The sequence below is a fragment of the Gasterosteus aculeatus genome, chromosome 10 (assembly GCF_964276395.1).
Source record: "Gasterosteus aculeatus chromosome 10, fGasAcu3.hap1.1, whole genome shotgun sequence".
Lineage (NCBI taxonomy): Eukaryota > Metazoa > Chordata > Actinopteri > Perciformes > Gasterosteidae > Gasterosteus > Gasterosteus aculeatus.
This window is the reverse complement of record NC_135697.1, coordinates 3,172,278-3,197,823: the sequence shown is the minus strand read 5'-3', so window position 1 is coordinate 3,197,823 and position 25,546 is coordinate 3,172,278. Positions and strand designations below refer to the sequence as shown.

The 25,546-nt window shown below is 45.1% G+C and overlaps 2 protein-coding genes and 3 long non-coding RNA genes across 5 annotated transcripts in view; 1 reads left to right on the top strand and 4 right to left on the bottom strand.

Annotated features, from left to right (window-relative positions):
* LOC144383430 (major histocompatibility complex class I-related protein 1-like) overlaps positions 1 to 25,546 on the bottom strand; it is a 60,628-nt gene that overhangs the window by 16,871 nt on the left and 18,211 nt on the right. The gene's annotated exons all lie outside the window — the stretch shown is intronic.
* Positions 1 to 25,546, top strand: part of LOC120826863 (H-2 class I histocompatibility antigen, K-D alpha chain) — a 233,836-nt gene that overhangs the window by 201,886 nt on the left and 6,404 nt on the right. The gene's annotated exons all lie outside the window — the stretch shown is intronic.
* On the bottom strand, positions 14,208 to 15,590 carry LOC144383438 (uncharacterized). The gene is made up of 2 exons (XR_013450836.1): positions 15,091 to 15,590; positions 14,208 to 14,507 (listed from the first exon to the last, which is right to left on the bottom strand). It is a non-coding gene; the product is annotated as an uncharacterized LOC144383438 (long non-coding RNA).
* LOC144383443 (uncharacterized) lies at positions 16,100 to 17,905 on the bottom strand. The gene is made up of 2 exons (XR_013450842.1): positions 17,398 to 17,905; positions 16,100 to 16,796 (listed from the first exon to the last, which is right to left on the bottom strand). It is a non-coding gene; the product is annotated as an uncharacterized LOC144383443 (long non-coding RNA).
* On the bottom strand, positions 18,292 to 20,283 carry LOC144383440 (uncharacterized). Its single transcript, XR_013450839.1, has 2 exons — positions 19,180 to 20,283; positions 18,292 to 18,581 (listed from the first exon to the last, which is right to left on the bottom strand). It is a non-coding gene; the product is annotated as an uncharacterized LOC144383440 (long non-coding RNA).

Here is a 25,546-nt window from a genome sequence, read left to right as displayed (position 1 = left end):
GACCCGACGCTGCATGCGCATCATTCCGGGACCCCCCCACAGGACGAACCTGTCACAGTATCCTTATGTTTGAAATGCACTTATTGAAACCTCAGTCGCTTTGTGTTCAGATTTAAGTTTAATAGGGAGTTGAGGCAGAAAAACAGGTACAAATGTAGAATAAATTATTGTTGATAAGAATCTATTAAGAAGTGATTTAATAAAGACAGAACTGACATTTTAGCAGCTGTCTTGAAAGATCTATTGAGAAGTAAGTCATGTTCTTCAGGTACAGTAGTTGTGGACCAATACTAAAGTTTGATAGTGTGCTATTACTGATTTGTTTGTAGTATTCCAGTTTATGTTAACACAAAATTAACATTGTCATTGTGCTGAAAAAGGTGATCGGCGATCTCTGTAGAATATTTCCCAAAAAGAATTAGTGTCACATGACATGATCACCAGTGCCGCCATGCTTGTTAGTTGACCCTATTGTTACATTTGTTACACAGTTTGTCCTATCAACGGATGATGGCATTGCACGATTTTAACACATCATACATAGTTATTTGGTCAAAAAGTGGATCCACATAGAGAATGCTTTTATGGTCAATGTATCCCAGAAAGAAAACGTAAAATATACAACCCTCCCGCCCCATGTTTGAAGATATACAACAGTATATAGATAAATTGTTTGACTAATACTACTTTCTTTTTATTATTTGATGAGTCACGGTTGTCCTGAAAATCTGTGCTGACGAGCTTGCCCCATCTTCACGCTGATCTTCAACCGATCACTCGAGCTGTGTGAAGTCCCCTCGTGCTTTGAATGCTCCACCATCATCCCGGGTGCAAAGAATCCACCATCACAGGATTAAATGACTACAGGCCCATCGTCCTGCGCCTATGGTGATGAAACTCTTGGAGAAGCTGGTGTTGGGGGATCTGTTTGTTTGTGGACTTTAGCTCTGCATTCAACACCATCATACCGGGGGTTGCTTCTTCTACTCTCCCATCATGTCTACTCCCTGTTCTTCCATCGCTGTGTGGTTTGGATTGGCCACCAAACAAGACCACAAACTACAACGGAGAGAGAATGATTGCCACAAGACTGCCCTCCATCCTGGACTTGTACATCTGCAGGGCGAGGAAACAGGCAGGAAAGATTACTGCAGATCCTACGGACTAGGGAGACAACTTGTTAAATACAAGGTCAAATATATGTATTATGCATAATTTGGAATATATATTTTATATTGCATAGTTAAATTATTATTTCAAATTATTATTTTATATATTCCTGTTTATTGAATGAACTGTTTTGAGACCTGACAAGTAGGCGAAATTAAATTTGTACAAATACGCATATATGGGAAATAAAACAGATTCTGTTCTTATTTCTGAGTGACACAAAGTTGTTCCAACAATGCTCCCTCCATGCAGGAAAGGGTCACTGCGACTGAAGACCCCATCAATGAGGTTAAATGTGATGGTATTAGTCTAATTTAGAACCTGCATTTTCATGAGGTCAAAAGGGGGAATTCACTGACATGGATCCTATTTCAGTTGGTGGAAAATTGTTAAGGATTGAATCGGACTGACCTAACGTTCATGAGTGGTAGATGTAATCACAGAGATTGACAGGCCGTGCACATGACCAGAACAGACTGACAGGTCGTTCATTACATTAGCTGACACTTTTATCCAAAGCGACTAAGGTTACAATAAGTGTGTAGCACTTGTTTGGGACTAGTATTAGGAAAAAGCACTAAATATCTACCTAGGATCGAAGGAGAGGTAGGTTTAAAACAAAGAAGAAGTTGAACGAATGACCAGTTTATTGCTTCACTCGGTCATGCAACAATCACAATATAAAACAGTGTGAAATGAAAAAACAAAAGAAGAGTAGATGATCGGGAAATTGTATGCTTCTTGTGAAAGAACTCAGTCTTCCCAGAGTAGATATATACACAAGTCAAGGATATAATCCGTTCAGTCCGTAAATAGTGTGTGCGTGAAAGTTCCGAGTTCCGTTGTGGTCCGGGTCTTTATGTATACGGTCTCTCTGAACTACCTTCCTACCGTCTACCTGGCGGCAGGACTGGAGTCTGACGTCTTCTCGATACACGAATCAGGTTGGGTCTGATCATACGGTCGGCCACACCGCATCCACGATCCGGGTTTAGCTCGCCATCTCAGCATTCAGATTCACAGGGTTCAGGTTCTTCTAGTGTGCATAAAAAAACAATCTACACAAAGTGCAGAATAATCAGTGTGCTTTCTAATTCTAGTTCTTACATGAGATCTCATTCATTTCTGTTCTATATGTATAACCATCACCCGGTTGCACGCAGATTACATTGAGATGATAAAACAACATCACAGTAATACTCATAACATTACAACTTCACTTAATAAGGTACAATTCAAAACGATACAGTATTCCACATCACTAACTAAAGGGTTTATCTTTTTCCCTTAATAGGTTATGTGATTATATCACCATACTTAACATGAGAATAGCTTAAAGTATAACTTGAACTTAATTTAAGATATGCTTAGGCTATTTAGAGTCTATGCACCTGCAATGCACTTGCATAGCAAACCATTGCCATCTGCTACTTAACATAAGCTGCATGGCTGAACTGTAAATAACGCATCCTATAATATTCCAAACTGCAACGCAAAGACATCAGCGGTTAGACTCGATGTTTCCTCCACGATACAGTGAGCACCAGTGTGGGTTTAGCATTTACTCTTTCGTGTTTATAAAATTAAACACGGTGTTAACTATGGTAACAGGCTGCCGGAAACACTGACAACCACTCCGTTACTACTCCGATTGGTTCCAAAGAGATAACGTTTCAAATAATAACCTAAAAACAGTATTAATCCTCTCCCAGGTTCGCACTGGGAACCGCAAGGTTGGTGGTTCAAGTCCCGGCTGCCCCATGTCGAAGTGTCCCTGAGCAAGACACCTAACCCCTTATTGCTCCCCAGGCAAAATGTAAATGTAAAGCCATGGGTTAAAAATGTAACGTAAGTCGCTTTGGATAAAAGCGTCAGCTAAATGAAAAAGGGATTCCTCGCTCGTGGGTTTCGTGGGTAGCTCCCTTGAGCGGAACGCAAGCGCGCCCCCCAGAGGCAATAACTGCCACTACTACTGGTATCAGTAGCCCTAACTTCATGAGGGTTACAAGTGCATTTCAAACATAAGGATACAAACTCAACATGAACATAGAAGCGCAATTTCATCACGGGAAGGTGGCGACGGTTCATGTGAGCTGCCGTTCACCTCGTAGGACGGTGGCGATAATCAAAGAGGCAACGCTAAAACAATAAAGGGACATGTGGATCGACCGCGCACGCTAAATGACCCATTTCTAGTGGTCGAGTGGACGGTGTGGCCGGGGTGCGGAGGGGGGTGCGGGGCGGGGGGCTGCCGTCAGTCCGCTGGTGCTCTCTCCCCGCTGGCTGCGGTCGGTTATCAAAACGTTGCCCAAATGACCCTTTTCAGACTTCATGACCAAATACAGAATCCCTGTGTGTTCATTTCTAAAGCATCGCATTAAGACACACATCACTTTATTAAAGACGCTGCGCTGCTTGCAGGTCGCTGTGTTGTGCCTGATTCTCAATACAGTTAGAAACAATGATTTACTGCGAACGCGTGGCCGTGAAGATACTCGTTAACATGTCATTTGCATGAGGAGGAGGACGCGGGTTCATGTCTCTACTGAAAAAGGATCCTTCCACCGAACACCGGAAGAACCGACCACCGACCAATGCAACCTGCCGCTCCGAAAAGGGAACCTGCCACCGGCCACCGGAGCCTGCCGTCCGGACAAAGGAAGCTTCCACCGACCACTTTTCGCACTCGGTCCTACTGCGGTTCATGGAGGGAGAACAAGAGGTGCACAAAGTTGTGGAGGAAAATACGGGACAAATATGTCCGCGAAAAAAGCACGAGGCAATAAAGTCCATGATAAATAAATAAACAAACCAACGACTTCCACACACAAAGACGTGACTCTCTAGGTCAGGGGTGTCAAACTCAATTGCACCGGGGGCCAAAATTCAAAACACTTTAGGTCACGGGCCGAACAGAATAAACATTTATTGAACACACTAAAACTAAAAGTTTCTTTTAACATAAATATAAATACAAACAGACAGGAATGTTATTCTGCAATAAATAAACATTAACTTAACCTAAAATATCTTGCTCTCCATAAAAATATATCAGTGAAAATTATACAAGTTAGAAATATGAACTGTCAGGGTTGCGGGTGGGAGGCAGGACTCAAACGCAGAGTTGTCAGGAACACAAAGGACTTTAATAGTCAAAAGGTCCAAAATCCAAGGGGCAAAAACACTCAGTCATGAAACTATGGGCATCCAAGACAAAGACAGGACATGCGTGGCTAAAGACAATGACGCGACAAGTGACACAAGAGACACACGGCTTAAATACACAAGGGAGGTGCAGGTGATTGGACACAGGTGGAAACTATTAGACGATCACAGGGGATGACGGGACAAGGCAGGAAGTGAAGTTACCCGGGGACACGAGTGGCAGAAAACTACAAAATACAACAGGAAGTGAAACCACACCGTGACAGTACCCCCCCCTCAAGGACCGACTTCCAGGCGGCTCACACTAGAGCAAAACAAGGGGTGGGGGGGGCAGGGAAACCAGAGACGTTGGTCGGACCACCCGGGAAACTCTGGCGGGCGGCGGGTGGCCAGACGAGCGGGGAGCCTCTGGGGGTCGGCCCGGCGGGCGGTCACCAACGGGCACGGAACGTCTCTAGAATGGCAGGCTCGGAGACACGGGAAACCTCCGGGGTCGGCGGCGGCAGCTCGGGGACACGGAACACCTCCGCGGTTGTCGCCGTCGGCTCGGGGACACGGAACACCTCCGCAGTCGGCTCCGTCGGCTCGGAACACCTCCGTAGTCGGCTCCGTCGGCTCGGGGACACGGAACACCTCCGCAGTCGGCTCCGTCGGCTCGGAACACCTCCGTAGTCGGCTCCGTCGGCTCGGGGACACGGAACACCTCCGTAGTCGGCTCCGTCGGCTCGGGGACACGGAACACCTCCGTAGTCGGCTCCGGCTCGGGGACACGGAACACCTCCGTAGTCGGCTCCGTCGGCTCGGGGACACGGAACACCTCCGTAGTCGGCTCCAGCTCGGGGACATGGAACACCTCCGCAGTCGGCGGCGGCTCAGCCCCCCCCATAACCCACCCCATAGCCCCCCCCTCAAGGGCCGGATCCCAGACGGCCCTCAAATCACCAACGGGAGGGTGGGAGAGGACCATGGGATGGGAGTTCATCAGTGAGACGACTCCTGTGTGCTGTTTTGTTTGTCTTCACTGAGAACAGCTTCTCACGCAGATATGTGCTACCAAACATGCACAAGGTTCGATGTAGACGGAGCTGGGACATTGCTGCGGGACTGGAGTGAATAAACAGTGTCGGACTTTGTCTTTAGTGTCCCATCACACTGCAGCTCAATCAGCTCCATCTGAATCTGCACAGGTGCAGTTTCCACGTCGACGGCAAATGGGTTGCGAAACAACTCAAAATTATTTTTTTGTTCCTCAAAATCACCAAAGCGCCGCGCGAACTCCGCGCGCAGTGCGCTCAGTTTATCAGCAACGCGCGTATTTGGGAACACCGCTGTGCCGCATTAGTTGGCAACAGGGAAAGTGGGGCAAGTTGCACTGGTGCATGTGTGTTTCCCATAAAATCAGCTTCACTTGAAATGCCTTCACTGCGTCATACATGTCAGTGATCATGCGGTCACGTCCATGGAGCTGGAGGTTTAAGGCGTTGAGACGAGCGGTTATGTCAGCCAGAAACGCCACGGAAAGCGCTCGGCAAGGCAGCTGAAGCGCTGCATTATGGGATCTGTAGTTTATTCTGTTATCAGCGCTTCATATCGTCGGGCCATTAGTAACAATAATATAAAATGAAGTGTGTGTCTGTTCAAAATGAAGAAACGCCGGACGGACAGAGGGCATCGGTGATCGAAAGGTTAAAATGTATTTAATAAAAGAAAGGGTGTTGTGGTAAAAGTAGTGAGTAGGGTTTCCACCTTCAATACAAAATAATAACGCTGCGATCCCCGGTGATTCCTCCCACTCTCGTCGGTACTTTTGCATCCGCTTTCGGTTCAGAGCTGGACGCGGGCGGATGTATCTGAGCCATAGATATTATATACAAAGGCCTTTATATATAATATCTATGTCTGAAGCTGCCTCCGCCATTCTTTCAAATCCAACCTACGCCAAGAGACCCGCCCTCCTCTGACTCTGATCCGCAGCGTGAAGGAGTGCTAACTTTTTAATAACGGATCAAAAATATTAATGCAAGCGTTTTAAAAAAAAGATAACAAGGAAATTGTGTTCATAGCGGTTTGGGATATTTTTGTTGATTTCCGAGATTCAAGTATAGTTCTCCTTTTTGTGTGTGATACAGTGGAGAAAATAAAGTATTTATTTTGCAGGAATGTAACCATAGAAACCATTTGATGACATCCGACATAGTGTCATTTGATGTCATCAGTCTTTGATCTTGCAATGTAACCATATATGGCATAAATAGCAACCATTTCACACTGTGTGATGTCATCACGTTTCCATGGTTACATGCCTGTCATCTGATCTCATCAGTCTTTCCTTTGATCTGGCAAGGCATTCCATTCCATAACTCAGAACATAACAGAAGTGCAGAGCTCCTGAGAGCTGAAGTTGAACATCTGTCTAATTTTGAAAAAACGTTTTACCCCCAGTACAAGGACTCATCTGCACAATGTCAGGTGAGGTTTCCTCAGACATGGACAACTCCAGCAGTGAGGAATCATTCTGTATGGAATCCAACTCTGAAACTCCAACCTCAGCGGAACCATTGCAGGAAAAAGAGCTCTCCATACTCTGCAACAAGTCTGTACAATACAAAGTATTGGAGTTTATTGGAGAAGGAACTTTTGGCAAAGTAGCCAAATGTGTCAATTTGAAAGCAAATGAGAACACGGCCATGAAGATCCTCAAAGACGTCAATGATTATGCCATCGAAGTACAAATGCTGGAAAAGCTCAGGAAACTTGATACAGAGAAAAACAACTTGGTGGGATTCGTGGATAATTTCATAGTTGATGACAAGTCTTGCATCGCTTTTGAGTGTTTAGACAGGAGTCTTTACGATTTGATGGAACAGAGAGAGGCACCATTGACTCTTAATGAAATCCGTCCTATAACTCGTCAGCTACTTGTAGCACTCAACGCCCTGAAGGGTATCGGCATCCTTCATGCAGACGTAAAACTTGACAACGTTATGCTCGTCAACCACCAAGATGAGCCCTTCAGAGTGAAATTAATTGACTTTGGTTTGGCCATGCCAGCCTCCGAAGCACGGGAAGGAATGATTGCACAACCTATTGCATACCAAGCACCAGAAGTGTCCTTGGGCCTCCCCATATCTGAAGCCATTGACATGTGGTCACTGGGATGTCTATTGGCATCTCTGTTTTTATACCAAGACATCTTCATTGGTGAATCTTTGTACGACGTAATGAACACTGTTTGCTGTCTGCTCGGTCAGCCACAAGACCACCTGCTAGATGCTGGAAAATACACTCACCAGTATTTCAAGAGGGAACGCTGCTCTCCCAATTCACAATGGAGACTGAAGACACCGGAAGAGTACAAGAAGGAAAATGATGACCAGCTGCAATTGTCAGAGTGGGAATTTGACCGAATTGGAAATTTGGCTGACGCAGTAAACAAATATTCAAATGCAATTGAGGAGGTTGAAGTTGAAGACACAAGGGCATTTTTAAATCTCCTTCAAATGTTGCTCAATCCAGATGCTGAGATGAGAATAACACCTCAGCAAGCCTTGGAACATTCTTTTGTCACCATGAGTCACCTGGCTGACTACGCTCACAGAAGCTCTTATACACAAGCTGCCTTTGAGCTGATGGTCGTCTGCCCTGCGTGTGATTCAGACGAATGTCATGAATATCTCAGCGATTTTGAAAGCGACACGGAATCATCTGACTCAGGAAAGGTTTCCTCAAACATGGACAACTCCAGGACTGAGGAATCATCCTGCATGGAATCCAACTCTGAAACTCCAACCTCACCGAAACCATTGCAGGAAAAAGAGCTTTTTATACTCCGCAACAAGTCTGTACAATACAAAGTATTGGAGTTTATTGGAGAAGGAAATTTTGGCAAAGTAGCCAAGTGTGTCAATATGAAAACAAATGAGAATACGGCCATAAAGATCCTCAAAGACGTCAATGATTATGACGACGAAGTAGAAATGCTGGAAGAGCTTAGGACACTTGACCCAGAGAAAAACAACTTGGTGAGATTCATGGACAGTTTCATAGACGATGACAAGTCTTGCATCGCTTTGGAGTTGCTAGACAGGAGTCTTTGGGATTTGATGGTACAGAGAAAGAAACCATTGACTCTTAATGAAATCCGTCCTATAACCAGTCAGCTACTTGTAGCATTCAACGCCCTGAAGGGTATCGGCATTCTTTACACAGACCTGAAACTTGACAACGTTATGCTCGTCAACCACCAAGATCAGCCCTTCAAGGTGAAATTAATTGACTTTGGTTTGGCCATGCCAGTTTCCGAAGTAGAGGAAGGAATGATTGTACAACCTTGTCAAAACCGAGCACCAGAAGTGTCCTTGGGCCTCCCCATATCTGAAGCCATTGACATGTGGGCACTGGGATGTGTCTTGGCATGTCTGTTTTTTGGCCACAACATCTTCTATGGAACATCAACATATGGCGTAATGAAAACTATTTGCTGTCTGCTCGGTCAGCCACAAGACCACCTGCTAGATGCTGGAAAAGACACTCACCAGTATTTCAAGAGGGAACGCTGCCCTCCCAATTCACAATGGAGACTAAAGACAGCGGAGGAGTACAAGAAGGAAAATGATGACCAGCTGCAATTGTCAAAGAGGAACTTTGACCATATCGGAAATTTGGCTGACGCAGTAAACAAATATTCAAATGCAATTGAGGAGGTTGAAGTTGAAGACACAAGGGCATTTTTGAATCTCCTTCAAATGTTGCTTAATTCAGATGCTGAGATGAGAATAACACCTCAGCAAGCTTTGGAACATTCTTTTGTCACCATGAGTCACCTGGCTGACTACGCTCACAAAAGCCCATATACACACGCTGCCATTGACCTGATGGTCGTCTGCCCTGCGTGTGATTCAGACGAATGTCAATATCTCAGCAATTTTGAAAGCGACACGGAATTATCTGACTCAGGAGAGGTTTCCTCAAACATGGACAACTCCAGGACTGAGGAATCATCCAGCATGGAATCCAACTCTGAAACTCCAACCTCACCGAAACCATTGCAGGAAAAAGAGCTTTTCATACTCCGCAACAAGTCTGTACAATACAAAGTATTGGAGTTTGTTGCAGAAGGAGGTTTTGGAAAAGTAGCCAAGTGTGTCAATATTAAAACAAATGAGAATACGGCCATAAAGATCCTCAAAGACGTCAATGATTATGACGACGAAGTAGAAATGCTGGAAGAGCTCAGGACACTTGACCCAGAGAAAAACAACTTGGTAGACGATGACAAGTCTTGCATCGCTTTTGAGTCCAGGACCGAGGAAGCACACTGCATGGAATCCAACTGTGAAACTGCATCCTCACCGAAACGGTTTGGGTTCACGTGTTGTTCTATTTTGTAGTTTATGCACACAAATGCGGTGGCGAGCTAACCGGAGCGTCTCGCCCGCCATCCGGAGAGATAGAATGTTGCATCTTTGTCTTACAGTAGGCTATCATCAACAGAATCTTGAACGAATGCAAATATGTGTAACTAAGCTTAAAATGACTTGCCATTCACCACCACAACGCCCCCCCCCTTCCCTCACACACACACACCCCCTTTTTCCCTCTCCTCCTGCCCTGCCACTACTGCCTCTTCATCTTTATCATCTTTTAATCCCAGTCCCCCTTGTGCCGGTACCCCCGTGACCCTCTTCATTTACCATATAACCTAACCCCCGCTGAAACAGGGTTCCCACAGAAAAAATTCCATGCTACCTCCTGATTTTCCAGGTTCTATATTAAGTCATAATCTATAGGACCCTGAAGCTTTCTGCCCCCCACCTCCCCTCACAAACACAACCCCCTAGGACACTGACTACTTGCATACAGGCAGAAACTAAAGCTCTGCAAACCTGTGGTGAGGGAATTCAAGTACTGGACCAGTGAGACGCTGGAGGATCTTCGGGCGTGCTTTGACTGCACAGACTGGGATGTTTTCAGAACTGCTACTGACAGTCTGGATGAGTTCACAGAGGCTTCTGTGAGGACAGCTGTGTACCATCATGCACCAGGGTGAGTTACAACAACGACAAACCCTGGTTCACAGCGGAACTCAAAACACTACGCCTGCAGAAGGATCAGGCATTTAGGAGTGGGGACAAAGACTTGTACACAGAGGCAAAATACAAGTTTAGCAAGGCGGTGAGAGATGCTAAACGACTGTACTCTGAGAAACTCCAACAACAGTTCTCAGCAAGTGACTCTGCTTCGGTCTGGAGAGGCCTCAAACACCTCACCAACTACAAGCCAAAAACCCCCCACTCCATGAATGACCTCCGCCTGGCAGACGAGCTCAATGAGTTCTACTGCAGATTTGAAAGACAATGTCCTGATCCCATCCCCCACAGCTCCACCAACCTGCTGCAGTCCCCCTCCCCTCCCTCCCCCAGCCCATCAGGTGCTCACGCCTCTTCAACTATATCACCTTCCCCTCCCCCACCAGCAACGACCCTCTCTATTCTGGAGAGAGACGTTAACCGGCTCTTTAGAAGACTTAATCCCCGTAAGGCAGCCGGTCCGGACTCCGTTTCCCCTCACTCCCTGAAGCATTGTGCTGACCAGCTGTCTCACCAGGTGTTCACTGACATCTTCAACACCTCCCTGGAGACATGCCACGTACCAGCCTGCTTCAAGGCCTCCACCATCATCCCTGTCCCCAAGAAGCCCAGGATCACAGGACTCAATGACTACAGGCCCGTCGCCCTGACCTCCGGAGTCATGAAGTCTTTTGAACGGCTAGTCCTGACCCACCTGAAGTCCCTCACCGACCCCCTCCTGGACCCCCTGCAGTTCGCCTACAGAGCCAACAGGTCTGTGGACGATGCTGTCAACATGGCCCTCCACTACATCCTCCAGCATCTGGACTCCCCAGGAACCTACGCCAGGATCCTGTTTGTGGACTTCAGCTCTGCTTTCAACACTATCATCCCGTCTCTGCTGCAGGAAAAACTCTCCCAGCTGCACGTGCCCGACTCCACCTGCAAGTGGATCACTGACTTCCTGTCTGACAGGAAGCAGCACGTGAAGCTGGGGACACATGTCTCAGCCTCTCGGACCATCAGCACCGGTTCCCCCCAAGGCTGCGTTCTTTCCCCTCTGCTCTTCTCTCTGTACACCAACAGCTGCACCTCCAGTCACCAGTCCGTCAAGCTCCTGAAGTTTGCGGATGACACCACCCTCATTGGACTAATCTCTGGTGGGGACGAGTCGGCCTACAGGTGGGAGTCTGACCATCTGGTGTCGTGGTGCAGCCAGAACAACCTGGAGCTCAACGCTCTAAAGACAGTGGACATGGTTGTGGATTTCCGGCGGAACAGAGCCCCACCCTCCCCCATCACCCTGTGTGACTCCCCCGTCACTATTGTGGATTCCTTCCGTTTCCTGGGCTCCATCATCACCCAGGACCTCAAGTGGGAGCTGAACATCAGCTCCATCACCAAGAAGGCTCAGCGGAGGTTGTTCTTCCTGAGGCAGCTGAAGAAATTCAACCTGCCAAAGACGATGATGGTCCACTTCTACACGGCCATCATCGAGTCCATCCTCTGCTCCTCCATCACCGTCTGGTACGCTGCAGCCACAGCCAAGGACAAGGGCAGGCTTCAGCGGGTCATCCGCTCTGCAGAGAGGGTGATCGGCTGCAATCTGCCGTCCCTGCAGGACTTGTTCGCTTCCGGGTCTCTGAAGCGAGCTAAAAAGATCGCGGCCGACCCCTCCCACCCCGGACAAAAACTGTGCCCCTTCCATCTGGGAGGAGGCTGAGGTCCATCAGGACTAAGACCTCCCGCCACACCAACAGTTTCTTCCCGTCGGCAGTCAGGCTCATCAACAGAGCCCGGTCCCCCACTGCCTGACTATAACACTCCACCGGTCACTCCCCCTCATACTGCACATGCCACTTTAACTGCAATTCATCACTTTGTCACTTGTCACTTTGTCTCTTGTCTGTTACTTGTTCGTTAGTGCACTTTATGCTTAATATTTTTCTTTTTAACTTTTTAATATTAAATTTTTTTTAACTTTATTCCCTTGTTTTATACTAACCCATAGCCTTAGCCGTATTCTACTAACCCATTGCATTAGCATTTCATTCCACTTTATTTTATTACTTGTGCACTGTTGTCTTGTCTGTCTACTGTCGCGCACTAACCGCCAAGACAAATTCCTTGTATGTTTGACATATTTTGGCTAATAAATGTTTCCTGATTCCTGATTCCTTACTTGATATAAAAGACGTGCCAGTCAAGTCTCTTACCCTCCTCTTTCATCTTCTCCCCCTCTTCCTCCTCCTCTGCACTCAATAAGTCATTGAAGAACTCAATTTATCAATTTACCAATAAATATGTGCAACTCAATCTAACAACATCGATGCAATCCTGATTTTCCAGGTATGAATCATTGGGTCAACTTAAAAAAATATGTTACTGTTTTCCACTAGAATTTTTAAGTTAAGCCAATTAATTCAAAGCAATGTTTTGAGTATGGTGAAGTAGCTTTTGGGCCACAATAAAACACATTTCTAAGTATTATGAACTTAATAATTGTCAACATGAATGCAACCGGACAGCAGCTAAGGGATGCCTTCCTGGTCCTCAAAAAGAACAGAAATTCAGACAGTATTATTCAAATGAATTAGAGCCATTTATTCAAATTAAAGTAACTGGAATAAACAGTAGCACAATTCTTGAAAGTGCAAAAACACACATTTGTAGGCAACATTCTCCTGAGACACAAAATAACATGCACTCAGATATTTATGAGGAGAAAGTGTAATAAAATTAAAACAGAGTGCATGGAATCACCATCCTTTTACATGAACAAATGAAAATGATTTAAAACAAAAGATGACAGATGACTGTATATTAAAGGCACACATTTCAACATCAAATGAAGTTCTATCAATCAACTTTGGCAGTACTTGCATCATCTCTTATCTCATCAATATCGGACTACTCACCCTCCTGATTAACTCCAGCAAAAATTTCCAGAGAGAGACACTGCATATCAAGTTCAATATAACACCAACACCCTCAGAGAACAGAGGGCATTCTTTTCAATTCTGATTACACTGATTTGGTTTTCACTCAGTACTGTAGGTGTAACAGCCCAGTGAGCATTTTTTGGTTGACAAGACGTTTAAAAGACGTCTATGCCCAACGTTGAAAAGACGTTGCAAAATGGTTTAAAAGTGAAAGTTGTTTCAACGTCTATTCGTAGACGTTGAAAAGACGTCTATGTTTAGACCACATTTCAACGTGATTTTTTAATACGGTAATATTTCGTCTTCCCTTGTATGCTATATCATTATTTTAGAGGTTTAAAAAGAAACTACGTCCACATTTGTAAGTTTACCACCGATATTATAAATCACGTTGAAAACGGGTCTATACGCGAACATCTTTTCAACGTCTACGAATAGACGTTGAAACAACTTTCACTTTTAAACCATTTTGCAACGTGTTTTCAACGTCGGGCCATAGACGTCTTTTAAACGTTGTTTCAACGGATAAATTGCTCGCTATTATTTTATTGATTTGTATTTATTATAAATATAACACTATACATATAACAGCACTTTTGCTAATTAAAAACAATACAGAAATAAAATATATTTTTCATGAAAATAAATTATGGAATTAAAAGTGCAGGAACAACATTTCTGTGTTTGTAGACCATTTTTCTGAATCATTGGAACTTCATTATAGATTCTGTAACAAGATGTGGCTCACTTGAGTTGGGATAGTATACCTGAAATCAGCTGCATCTCCCTCATCCTCACTTGAGGATTCTTTGTGTAAAGGGAGTCAGAGTGCAGAGAAAACCCCTCAATTGCAGATTCCTCTGGTCAACGTGTTTATTCAATTCAAATCATTTTATTTTGTTCAGCTTCGCAATCTGTAAACATGCAACACCCTATCCCCTAAACCCCAAAATGTAAAAAACCTTCAACCTGGAGAAACCTGAGGGGAAAACAGTAGGGAAGAAGGTGTGAACAACTTAAAACATGTACAGTACATCCGATTCCCACAACATAAATGATTCTAATATTGTGGATTATTAAGACAGGGGTAAGGCAGGACCAGTGCAGGGACAACCATCATCAGACGTAACCTCCATCAGATGCAACCACCACCCGCAGAAACCTGTGAGGAGGGAAAGCACAAAGGCAAAGTTGGTAATTTGGGTTTATGATGACAGTAATAAACTAATAATAATAACAACAGCAGGTGCGTTAGAACACTCATTTATAGATGGTTTACTTATTACATTATCAACAAGATAACAATTCATCTGCAACTTATGGTATTTCTGGAGTAACATGTCCAGGTATATTACACAGTATCATGCTTTAAGCAGCAGTAACTTACAATGTTTCAGCCTCTTGTTTACAGAGCACAACTTGTTGAATTCAGCCCTTCACCCCTGCAATGCAACTTAGCCACCATTGCTTTAAAAACGTATTTTTTTCAATGTGAAATGCAATAATATTTATGGGTACAGCAACAATCTAACGCATTAGCAACACCAAACACGCACAAAAATGTCTGTCTTTACTTTTGGTCCAGGTCATCATGCTCCAAGCTAGCATAATAACTAGCAAACTACCTGCGCTAACGCTAACAAGCTTAACAAAAAGGGCCGTCTTTCCCGTATCAAGTCGGCAGCACAAGTAAAACACCCGGTTATAGTTCCATGTGTGCTTCATTCAAACACTCGCGTACTTACAGAGTAGTGGAGCCGGTAGTCGTGGTTCTATCAGCCCGTTCATGTCGCTCTGCTGCCGTAACTTCGCTTCGTGCTGCACCCGGTCGGAGCTCTGCAGGCGTCTAAGAACTCGCGCATGCGCGTTACAGATGTGAGCGGAGTTACGTGTTTACAAGTAATGTTTGAACCTGCCCGCATTATTATGTCTTAAACGCATCTTATTGACAGCACGCATTCCGTAGTTTCATATTTATGAAGTTTTAAGCGAAATAGTAAATACGTTGAAATTACGTCTTCGCGTAGACCAAATTTCGCCGACCAGTTCATTAATTATTATGAAAATCTTAACGTTAATATCGTCTCTCTTTCAACCTTACGTTACAACATGACACATTTATCAACAAATTAACGTTTTCTGGCACGTTGATGTTTCATCCCATTTTTAGACGGTTGAAAAGACGTTGAAATGAGGTCTTAGACGTTCAGACCTGATTTCAACCATATTTCAACGTTGAAATTACGTCTTGCCCAGTGAGCATTTTTTGGTTGAAAAGACGTTTAAAAGACGTCTATGCCCGACGTTGAAAAGACGTTGCAAAATGGTTTAAAAGTGAAAGTTGTTTCAACGTCTATTCGTAGACGTTGAAAAGACGTCTATGTTTAGACCACATTTCAACGTGATTTTTTAATACGGTAATATTTCGTCTTCTCTTGTATGCTATATCATTATTTTAGAGGTTTAAAAAGAAACTACGTCCACATTTGTAAGTTTACCACCGATATTATAAATCACGTTGAAAACGGGTCTATACGCGAACATCTTTTCAAGGTCTACGAATAGACGTTGAAACAACTTTCACTTTTAAACCATTTTGCAACGTCTTTTCAACGTCGGGCCATAGACGTCTTTTAAACGTCTTTTCAACGTTGAAATACTCACTGGTTGAAATGTGGTCTAAACGTAAACGTCTTTTCAACGTTGTTTCAACGGATAAATTGCTCGCTGGAAACGTACAAGTTACATACTTAGTCACAGTTGTCATGTTAACAGCCCTTAACAAGGACAAACACATTATTTTATTGATTTGCATTTATTATAAATATAACACTATACATATAACACTTTTCCTAATTAAAAACAATACAAAAATAAAATATATATTTCAGGGAAATAAACAATGGATTTAAAAGTGCAGAAACAACATTTCTGTGTTCAACAACAACAATTCTGTGTTTGTAGACCATTTTTCTGAATCATTTGAACTTCATTTTTAGATTCTGTAACAAGATGTGGCTGTGAGTGACTTGAGTTGGGATAGTATACCTGAAATCAGCTGCATCTCCCTCATCCTCACTTGATGATTCTTTGTGTAAAGGGAGTCAGAGTGCAGAGAACAGCCCTCAATTGCAGATTTCTCTGGTCAACGTGTTTATTCAATTCAAATGATTTTATTTTGTTCAGCTTTGCAATCTGTAAACATGCAACATCCTGTCCCAAAACCCCCAAAATGTAAAAAACCTTCAACCGGGAGAAACCTGAGGAGAAAACAGCAAGGCAGTAGGTGTGTAGAGTATGAACAATTTAAAGATGTACAGTACATCCAATTCCTACGACAGAAATGATTCTAATATTGTGGATTACTAAACCAGGGGTAAGGCAGGACCAGTGCAGGGACAACCATCATCAGACGTAACCTCCATCAGATGCAACCACCACCCGCAGAAACCTGTGAGGTGGGAAAGCACAAAGGCAAAGTTGGTCATTTGGGTTTATGATGACAATAGGAAACTAGTAATAATAACAGCAGCAGGTGTGTTAGAACCCTAATTTATAGATTGTTTACTTATTACATTATCAACAAGATAACAATTCATCTGCAACTTATGGTATTTCTGGAGTAACATGTCCAGGTATATTACACAGTATCATGCTTTAATGCAGCAGTAACTTACAATGTGTTGTCCCTCTTGTTTATAGAGCACAACTTGTTGAATTCAGCCCTTCACCCTTGCAATCTGTATTTAGCCCCCATTGCTTTAAAAACGTATTTTCAATGTGAAATGCAATAACATTTATGGGTACAGCAACAACCTAACGCATTAGCAACACCAAAGACACGAAAAATATTCTGGGATGTTTACTTTTGGTCCAGGTCATCATGCTGCACGCTAGCATGCCGCAAGCTAGCATGCTAACTAGCAAACTACCTGCGCTAACGCTAACTAGCTTAACAAAAAGGGCCGTCTTTCCTGTATCGAGTCGGCAGCACAAGTAAAACACCCGGTTATAGTTCCAGGTGTTCTTCATTCAAACACTCGCGTACTTACAGAGCAGTGGAGCCGGTAGTCGTGGTTCTATCAGCCCGTTCATGTCGCTCTGCTGCCGTAACTTCGCTTCGTGCTGCACCCGGTCGGAGCTCTGCAGGCGTCTAAGAACTCGCGCATGCGCGTTACAGATGTGAGCGGAGTTACGTGTTTACAAGTAATGTTTGAACCTGCCCGCATTATTATGTCTTAAACGCATCTTATTAACAGCACGCAGTCCGTAGTTTCATACTTATGACGTTTTAAGCGAAATAGTAAATACGTTGAAATTACGTCTTCGCGTAGACCAAATTTCGCCGACCAGTTCATTAATTATTCTGAAAATCTTAACGTTAATATCGTCTATCTTTCAACCTTACGTTACAACATGACACATTGATCAACAAATTGACGTTTTCTGGCACGTTGATGTTTCATCCCATTTTTAGCCGGTTGAAAAGACGTTGAAATGAGGTCTTAGACGTTCAGACCTCATTTCAACGCGATTTCAACCATATTTCAATGTTGAAATTACGTCTTGTGCTCACTGGGACAGTTGTCATGTTAACATCCCGTAACAAGGACAAACACATTATTTTATTGATTTGTATTTATTATAAATATAACACTATACATATAAGAGCACTTTTTCTAATTAAAAACAATACAGAAATAAAATATATTTTTCAGGAAAATAAATTATGGAATTAAAAGTGCAGAAACAACATTTCTTTGTTCAACAATTCTGTGTTTGTAGACCATTTTTCTGAATCGTCATTATAGATTCTGAAACAAGATGTGCCTCACTTGAGTTGGGATAGTATACCTGAAATCAGCTGCATCTCCCTCATCCTCACTTGAGGATTCTTTGTGTAAAGGGAGTCAGAGTGCACGGAGCAGATTCCTCTGGTCAACGTGTTTATTCAATTCAAATCATTTTATTTTGTTCAGCTTTGCAATCTGTAAACATGCAACACCCTATCCCCTAAACCCCAAAATGTAAAACACCTTCAACCTGGAGAAACCTGAGGGGAAAACAGTAGGGAAGAAGGTGTGAACAACTTAAAAGATGTACAGTACATCCGATTCCTACAACATAAATGATTCTAATATTGTGGATTATTAAGACAGGGGTAAGGCAGGACCAGTGCAGGGACAACCATCATCAGACGTAATCTCCATCAGATGCAACCACCACCCGCAGAAACCTGTGAGGAGGGAAAGCACAAAGGCAAAGTTTGTAATTTGGGTTTATGATGACAGTAATAAACTAATAATAATAACAACAGCAGGTGCGTTAGAACACTCATTTATAGATGGTTTACTTATTACATTATAAACAAGATAACAATTCATCTGCAACTTATGGTATTTCTGGAGTAACATTTTCAGGTATATCACACAGTATCATGCTTTAAGCAGCAGTAACTTACAATGTTTCGGCCTCTTGTTTACAGAGCACAACTTGTTGAATTCAGCCCTTCACCCTTGCAATGCAACTTAGCCACCATTGCTTTAAAAACGTATCTTCAGTGTGAAATGCAATAACATGTATGGGTACAGCAACAACCTAACGCATTAGTAACACCAAACATACAAAAAATATTCTGGAATGTTTACTTTTGGTCCAGGTCATCATGCTGAACGCTAGCATGCTCCAAGCTAGCATGCTAACTAGCAAACTACCTGCGCTAACGCTAACTAGCTTAACAAAAAGGACCGTCTTTCCTGTATCGAGTGGGCAGCACAAGTAAAACACCCGGTTATAGTTCCAGGTGTTCTTCATCCAAACACTCGCGTACTTACAGAGTAGTGGAGCCGGTACTCGTGGTTCTATCAGCCCGTTCATGTCGCTCTGCTGCCGTAACTTCGCCTCGTGCTGCGTCCGCTCGGAGCTCTGCAGGCGTCTAAGAACTCGCGCATGCGCGTTACAGATGTGAGCGGAGTTACGTGTTTACAAGTAATGTTTGAAAGTGCCCGCATTATTATGCCTTAAACGCATCTTATTAACAGCACGCAGTCCGTAGTTTCATATTTATGAAGTTTTAAGTGAAATATTAAATACGTTGAAATCACGTCTTCGCGTAGACCAAATTTCGCCGACCAGTTCATTAATTATTATGAAAATCTTAACGTTAATATCGTCTATCTTTCAACCTTACGTTACAACATGACACATTTATCAACAAATTGATGTTTTCTGGCACGTTGATGTTTCATCCCATTTTTAGCCGGTTGAAAAGACGTTGAAATGAGGTCTTAGACGTTCAGACCTCATTTCAACCCGATTTCAACCATATTTCAACGTTGAAATTACGTCTTGTGCTCACTGGGTGTGCTCACTGGGAGGTGTTTGACTCCACTTGCTATCGCTAAGAGTCATGACAGGGTGTCACGTGGGTGCCCTCTAGTGGGTCCCTGCGGACGTGGGTGCGACACCCTGTAGCTAAAAAGTTAGTCTGCTGCAGGGTGTGTAACTGTTATGATGCCACGAGGTTCCTTCTGAGGACTTAACTTCTGGGTGTTCGCCAGGTGTCTTAACGTCACACAATAAACGGCCGATACGAGCCGAATGTGGTCCGTGTCCTGGTGGTGATTTTAACAACACAACGCAAGAAAGAGTACAACCGCTACAATGGTGCCGTGACCCGTTCTTCACCGCCGCGGGATTTCTGCCGTTACGTCGCGGGAGTGCAGCTTCGACACGCTGCCGAGTGTATTTCAGTCCCGCTTTGGTTCCGTGAGTCGCCGCCCATTTTTTTTTTCTCTCTGTGTTATGGGCTGAAGGTGACGATACAACAGGTTTAACAATTAATGAGGGATTCCTTTTGTTTAAGTGCTGTTTGTTAGGTTCGTTTTCTTTTCATTTTTTTTTTCTTGGACATGGTTAGCAGATTTTCACATTTTAAAGTGGTGTTTTTGTGTATTTTGAATAGTGTACTAGTGTAAAAGAACAACAACAACAACAAAGAAAAACACTTTGTTACGCGATGGATCAGTCAGGATTATTTGGTGTTGGGAGGGGGCGAGGCTTTTGGTTTGACTCGACATTACCAACTGTAGGGGGGCTTAGAGAGAGTGAGCCTTTGACTTCAACTCCTCACAATGCTATGGGGATTCAGGGTGCAAATAATGACATGTATGGGGGTGCTGAAGTCAGTCCAGGTGAGCACTTTATGCCACCTGCAGTTCAAGATGGGGGGCACGTCTCAGTGGATGTGCTCAGTGACTTAGTTAAGAAGATAGGGACCAGTATTGGAGAAAATATTGTCTCCTGTCTCAAGTCGATTTCAGCTAATGAGGCAAGCGTGGCTCGTTCCTCCGTGGCTGATCTGTCCAAAGTTAACCTGACAGTGAGCCACCAGAGTTATGAGCCACATCCTTTCAGGGGGGACGGCACAGACCGACTTTCAATTTCTGAGTGGGAAGGTTCTGTTAAAGTGTATCTGGCTAGAAGGGGCGTTGAGTTATGTGAACAAGCAGGGGAAGTATTGAACAAGCTGCAAGGAAGGGCGAGTGATGTTGTGAGAGTTGGGCTACGTTGCAGGCCCTCGTTAAACTTGCAGTTGGGCCCTGAACCAGTTTTTGACATACTCAAACAGCATTTTAGCGATAGTGTGACCTCCTTTATGCCCCTAGCTGACTTCTATGACACCAAGCCATTCTCGGCTGAGACGGCAGTTGATTACTGGATTCGGCTTAACAAGGCCATTGACATTGCTGTGGAGGGACTGCAAAGACAAAACTCTTGCTAACGCCTCTCGTGAGGTGACTGTCATGTTTATAACTCACTGTCCTGACCCTGATCTGTCTCTAGTCTTCGGCTGCAAGCCACTTGAGGAATGGACAGCTGCTGATGTTCAAGTCCGGCTGGATGAACATCACCGTAAGAAGCGTCTTCAGCAGCGTCAGCCCACACACCCTGTTAGGGGTTTGCATTCTGCCCAGGCAACAGATGCTCTACACAGCCACATTCAAGCTGCGGTGAGCCCTCCTGCTCCACAACCAGCTGCGTCTGCTAGGCTGCTTCCAAGTGGTGGTCAGTCCCTTGAGTATGTTATCACTCTGTTGGAGCGCTTGTTGCAGCAGGACTCTTCTCAGCGTTCCAGGCCGCTGAGACAGAGGAACAGCGGCCGCTCCAGGTTTAGGGGCCCGAGTGCAGTTTGTGGTAGCGATGACACTGTGTCCCACTGTCGGAATGAACGCTTGTGCTTTCGCTGCCATGCTGCTGGACACCAGGCGATGGCTTGCCCTGCCAACCCTGGTCCTGACTCACCTGCTGTCCAACCGGACACTTCGCCGAGGCAGGGAAACTAGCTGGCCTACACAAGGAGGGGACTAGTGGAGGGCCCGATGACACGTCCCCGATTGATGATGTTGACTTTGAATCTGTTTATTCTCAGTTTTGTGCCTCGACGGACGCTGATTCCTCGGTGGTATTTCAGAACGCACAGAGACTGGCTGCGACTGATAACCTTTTCTACACCAGTGCGTTGATTCAGGACGCTCTGGAGCTGCGTGCCATGCTGGACAGTGGCTCGATGGCCTGTTCTCTAAGTTCTAGTGTGATTCCTTTGCTGGAAAAGGCTAACCTTGTTTCTCCGGATTCTATTGCTCCCACATCGGTTGTTCTGATTGGATGTGGGGGTCTGAGGACGTCCCCAACCAGAGTGTGTGAGCTTCAGATGAAAGTGTTTGACTGTCACATCTCTGTTCCCACACTCATTGTGGATGGCCAAAGCGACGACTTGATTCTTGGCAGCAACGTGATAAAGCATCTCATTCGTGTGCTGAATGTTTCTGGAGATTTCTGGACCAAAGTTTCGCTCCCGGATCAAGCTTCTAGTGAAGAGGGGGCCCTGTTGCAGATGTTGGATACTGTGGAGAAATGGAGAGGTGGTGAGGTTCCTGACAAGGTGGGCACTGTCAAACTTAAACATGCTGTGACCCTGGATCCTTTAAAAGAACATTTAGTTTGGGGCCGTCTTCCTAGCCATACTCACCTCTCAGCTGGCAGCACAGTCATAGTGGAGCAGAGTAACTCACGCACGGTGCCAAGAACAGTTATGGTGGGACGGATTGTGACGCCGATGTGGGGGGATGGATGAGTCCCTGTGAGAGTGATTAACCCTTCCAATAAGCCAGTGACATTGAAACGCAACTGCAAGATTGCTGATGTTTCCCCATGTATGGCACTTGAGGAGTTTGACACTGACTATCTGTATGTGGAAAGCAAGACGGATTACGTGAAAAGCAATGTGACTAAGACTTTTTCCCAGACAAGTACCGGCAGTGAAAAGAGCTTAACGGTTAGTTCAGAACACTTCACACAGGTCTGGGAGCTCTGTGCTCGACAACTTGGGACTGCAGGACATTAATGTTGACTCGAGTGACTTGTCCCCATTCTGGAAAACAAAACTTGTTGATCTGCTGGCCAAGTATGAATCCATCTTTTCACGTCATAGTTTGGACTGTGGGAGAGCCAAAGACTTTGTTCACCGGATTCGGCTGAGTGATAGCAGACCCTTCAGACTACCGTATCGTCGCCTGTCGCCCTCACACTATGATAAGCTGAGGATGGCCTTGAACGAGATGGAGGAGCGGGAGATCATAAGGAAGTCTATGAGTGAGTATGCATCACCTCTTGTTCTTGTTTGGAAGAAGAACAGAGATCTGCAGCTTTGCACAGATTTCAGATGGCTAAATGCACGCACTGTGAAGGATGCACATCCTCTGCCGCACCAGGCCGATGCTTTGGCTTGGGGGGGAATGCTTTCTTCTCGACCATGGACTTGACTTCTGGATACTACAATGTGGAGGTCCATGAGGAGGATAAGAAGTTCACTGCGTTCACATCTCCTTTTGGATTGTATGAATACAACAGGCTTCCGCAGGGGCTGTGCAACAGCCCTGCCACCTTCATGAGGATGATGATGGCCATTTTTGGTGACCAAAACTTTTTAAGCCTCTTGTGCTATCTGGATGACATCCTTGTCTTTGCTCCCAATGAACAGTTAGCTTTGCAGAGACTAGAAATGGTGTTTGAGAAGCTAGAAGCGCATAACCTAAAGCTAGCGCCAAAGAAGTGCCATTTCATGCGGCCGTCGGTAAAGTTTCTGGGACACATTGTGAGTAAAGAAGGCATCTCCACGGATCCAGAGAAGGTTAAGGCTATTGTGGATCTGTGTGAGGAGGATTTGATGGTTGAGGGGACCGACATTCCCTCACCATCCAAGATAAGATCCTTCCTTGGAATGGTTAGGTTTTACCAACAATTCTTTGAAGGATACTCAAGTATCAGCAAGCCTCTATTTGCCTTGACATCTGGCGTGACAAAGCCGAAAAATAGCAAAGGTAGGAAGAGACCTGTGGCTAAGAAGCTAACGTTGGCTGATTGGAGCCCGGAATGCAGCGAAGCCTTCTCTAAGTTGAAGCAGGCGTTATTGGAAAATGCTACATTGGCTCATCCCGACTTCAGTAAGCCATTCCTGCTGTCCGTTAATGCCTCATCCAATGGCCTCGGTGCTGTGTTCTCACAACTGACGGAGTGCGACGACGTGGCACGACCAGTGGCTTTTGCGAGCAAGTCTCTCAATTACGCCCAATCACGTTATCCTGCGCACAGGCTAGAGTTTCTAGCTCTGAAATGGGCTGTTTGTGACAAATTCAGTCATTGGTTGAAAGGCCAGCCGTTCGCTGCGTGGACTGACAACAACTCACTGACCTACATTCTCACTAAACCAAAGCTGGATGCCTGTGAGCAGAGGTGGGTGGCAAAACTTGCTCCGTATGACTTTCGAATAAAGTACATTCCTGGCCCTAAAAATGTGGTTGCTGACGCCCTCAGTCGCGAGCCTTTTGTTCAGCCGAGAATGCTGCATCGACTGACTAGAGTCCCATATGGCGCACTACTGGAAGAAGCCAGTGTTGTGGATTCTGACCATGTACAGGATGTGTTTCGTCAGTCATGTGATCCAGCAGCTATGTTGCAGGCGGACCCGGAGGGCCTGGCCCCAGAGACCTCTGTCTCACGCCAAGCGGTGTGTGCGGTGCTTGAGCGTTCTTTGGACCATGACTGTTTACCATCACAAGCCTTCCTATTGCCACAACTTGTTCGATCCATTCAACCACATGAGTTGTCTGATGTCCACCCTCTACCCAGGAATAAGCTATTGGATTTACAGCGCGCGGACCCCAGTTTGAGTCGGGTGCTTCACTTTGTAGAACGTCGACGGCGTCCATCGAGGCGGGAGCGTGCAGGTGAGCCGGTTGAGGCCCTGCGGCTCCTTAGACATTGGGAAAAACTCACCTTGAACATGGGTGTCCTGTATCGTGTCTCCAAGGACGTTGTTACCAAGAGGAAAACTTTCCAGTATGTGGTGCCCTCTGCGCTAAAGGAGAAGGTTCTTAAAGGCGTACATGATGAGGCAGGTCACCAAGGCCAGAGGCGGACACTCTATCTGACTAGGCAAAGATTCTACCGGCAGGGGATGGAGACTGACGTGGTGCAGTATGTGCGGTGCTGTAGTCGCTGTGTGGTTAGCAAGTCTCCCGAGCCTGAGGCGAGAGCACCACTTGAAAGCGTTTTGACCTCTAGACCCCTGGAATTGGTTTGTGTGGACTTTTGGTCGGCTGAGGACTCCTCCAACAGGTCCCTAGATGTTCTTGTCGTTACTGACCATTTTACTAAGCTGGCCCAGGCTTACCTCTGCCCCAACTAATCTGCTAAGGCTGTAGCGCAACAACTCTGGAACAACTTTTTCTGTGTGTATGGCTTTCCTGAGCGTGTACACTCGGACCAAGGAGCCTGATTGAGGAGATGCTCCTGGTTGTAATCTCTCACTTTCTCTTACAACGCGACAGTACATGAGACCACAGGCTTTGCCCCATTCCAACTGATGTTTGGCAGGAATCCCAGGCTGCCTGTTGACTTGTTGTTTGGCTCTGTTCTGTTGGATGATCAGGTGGTGGATTATGATGCCTATGTGCAGTGTCTCCGCCGTGATTTGGCAGACGCTATGAGGGTTGCCCAGTGCTCCACCACCAAGCAGCAGCGGAGACAGGAAAACCTTTATAACAAGAAGCTTAAGGGTTCCCCGGTGGATGTTGGTGACAGAGTTCTGCTAGCCAACAAAGGTGAACGAGGAAAAAGAAAACTGGCTGATCGCTGGGA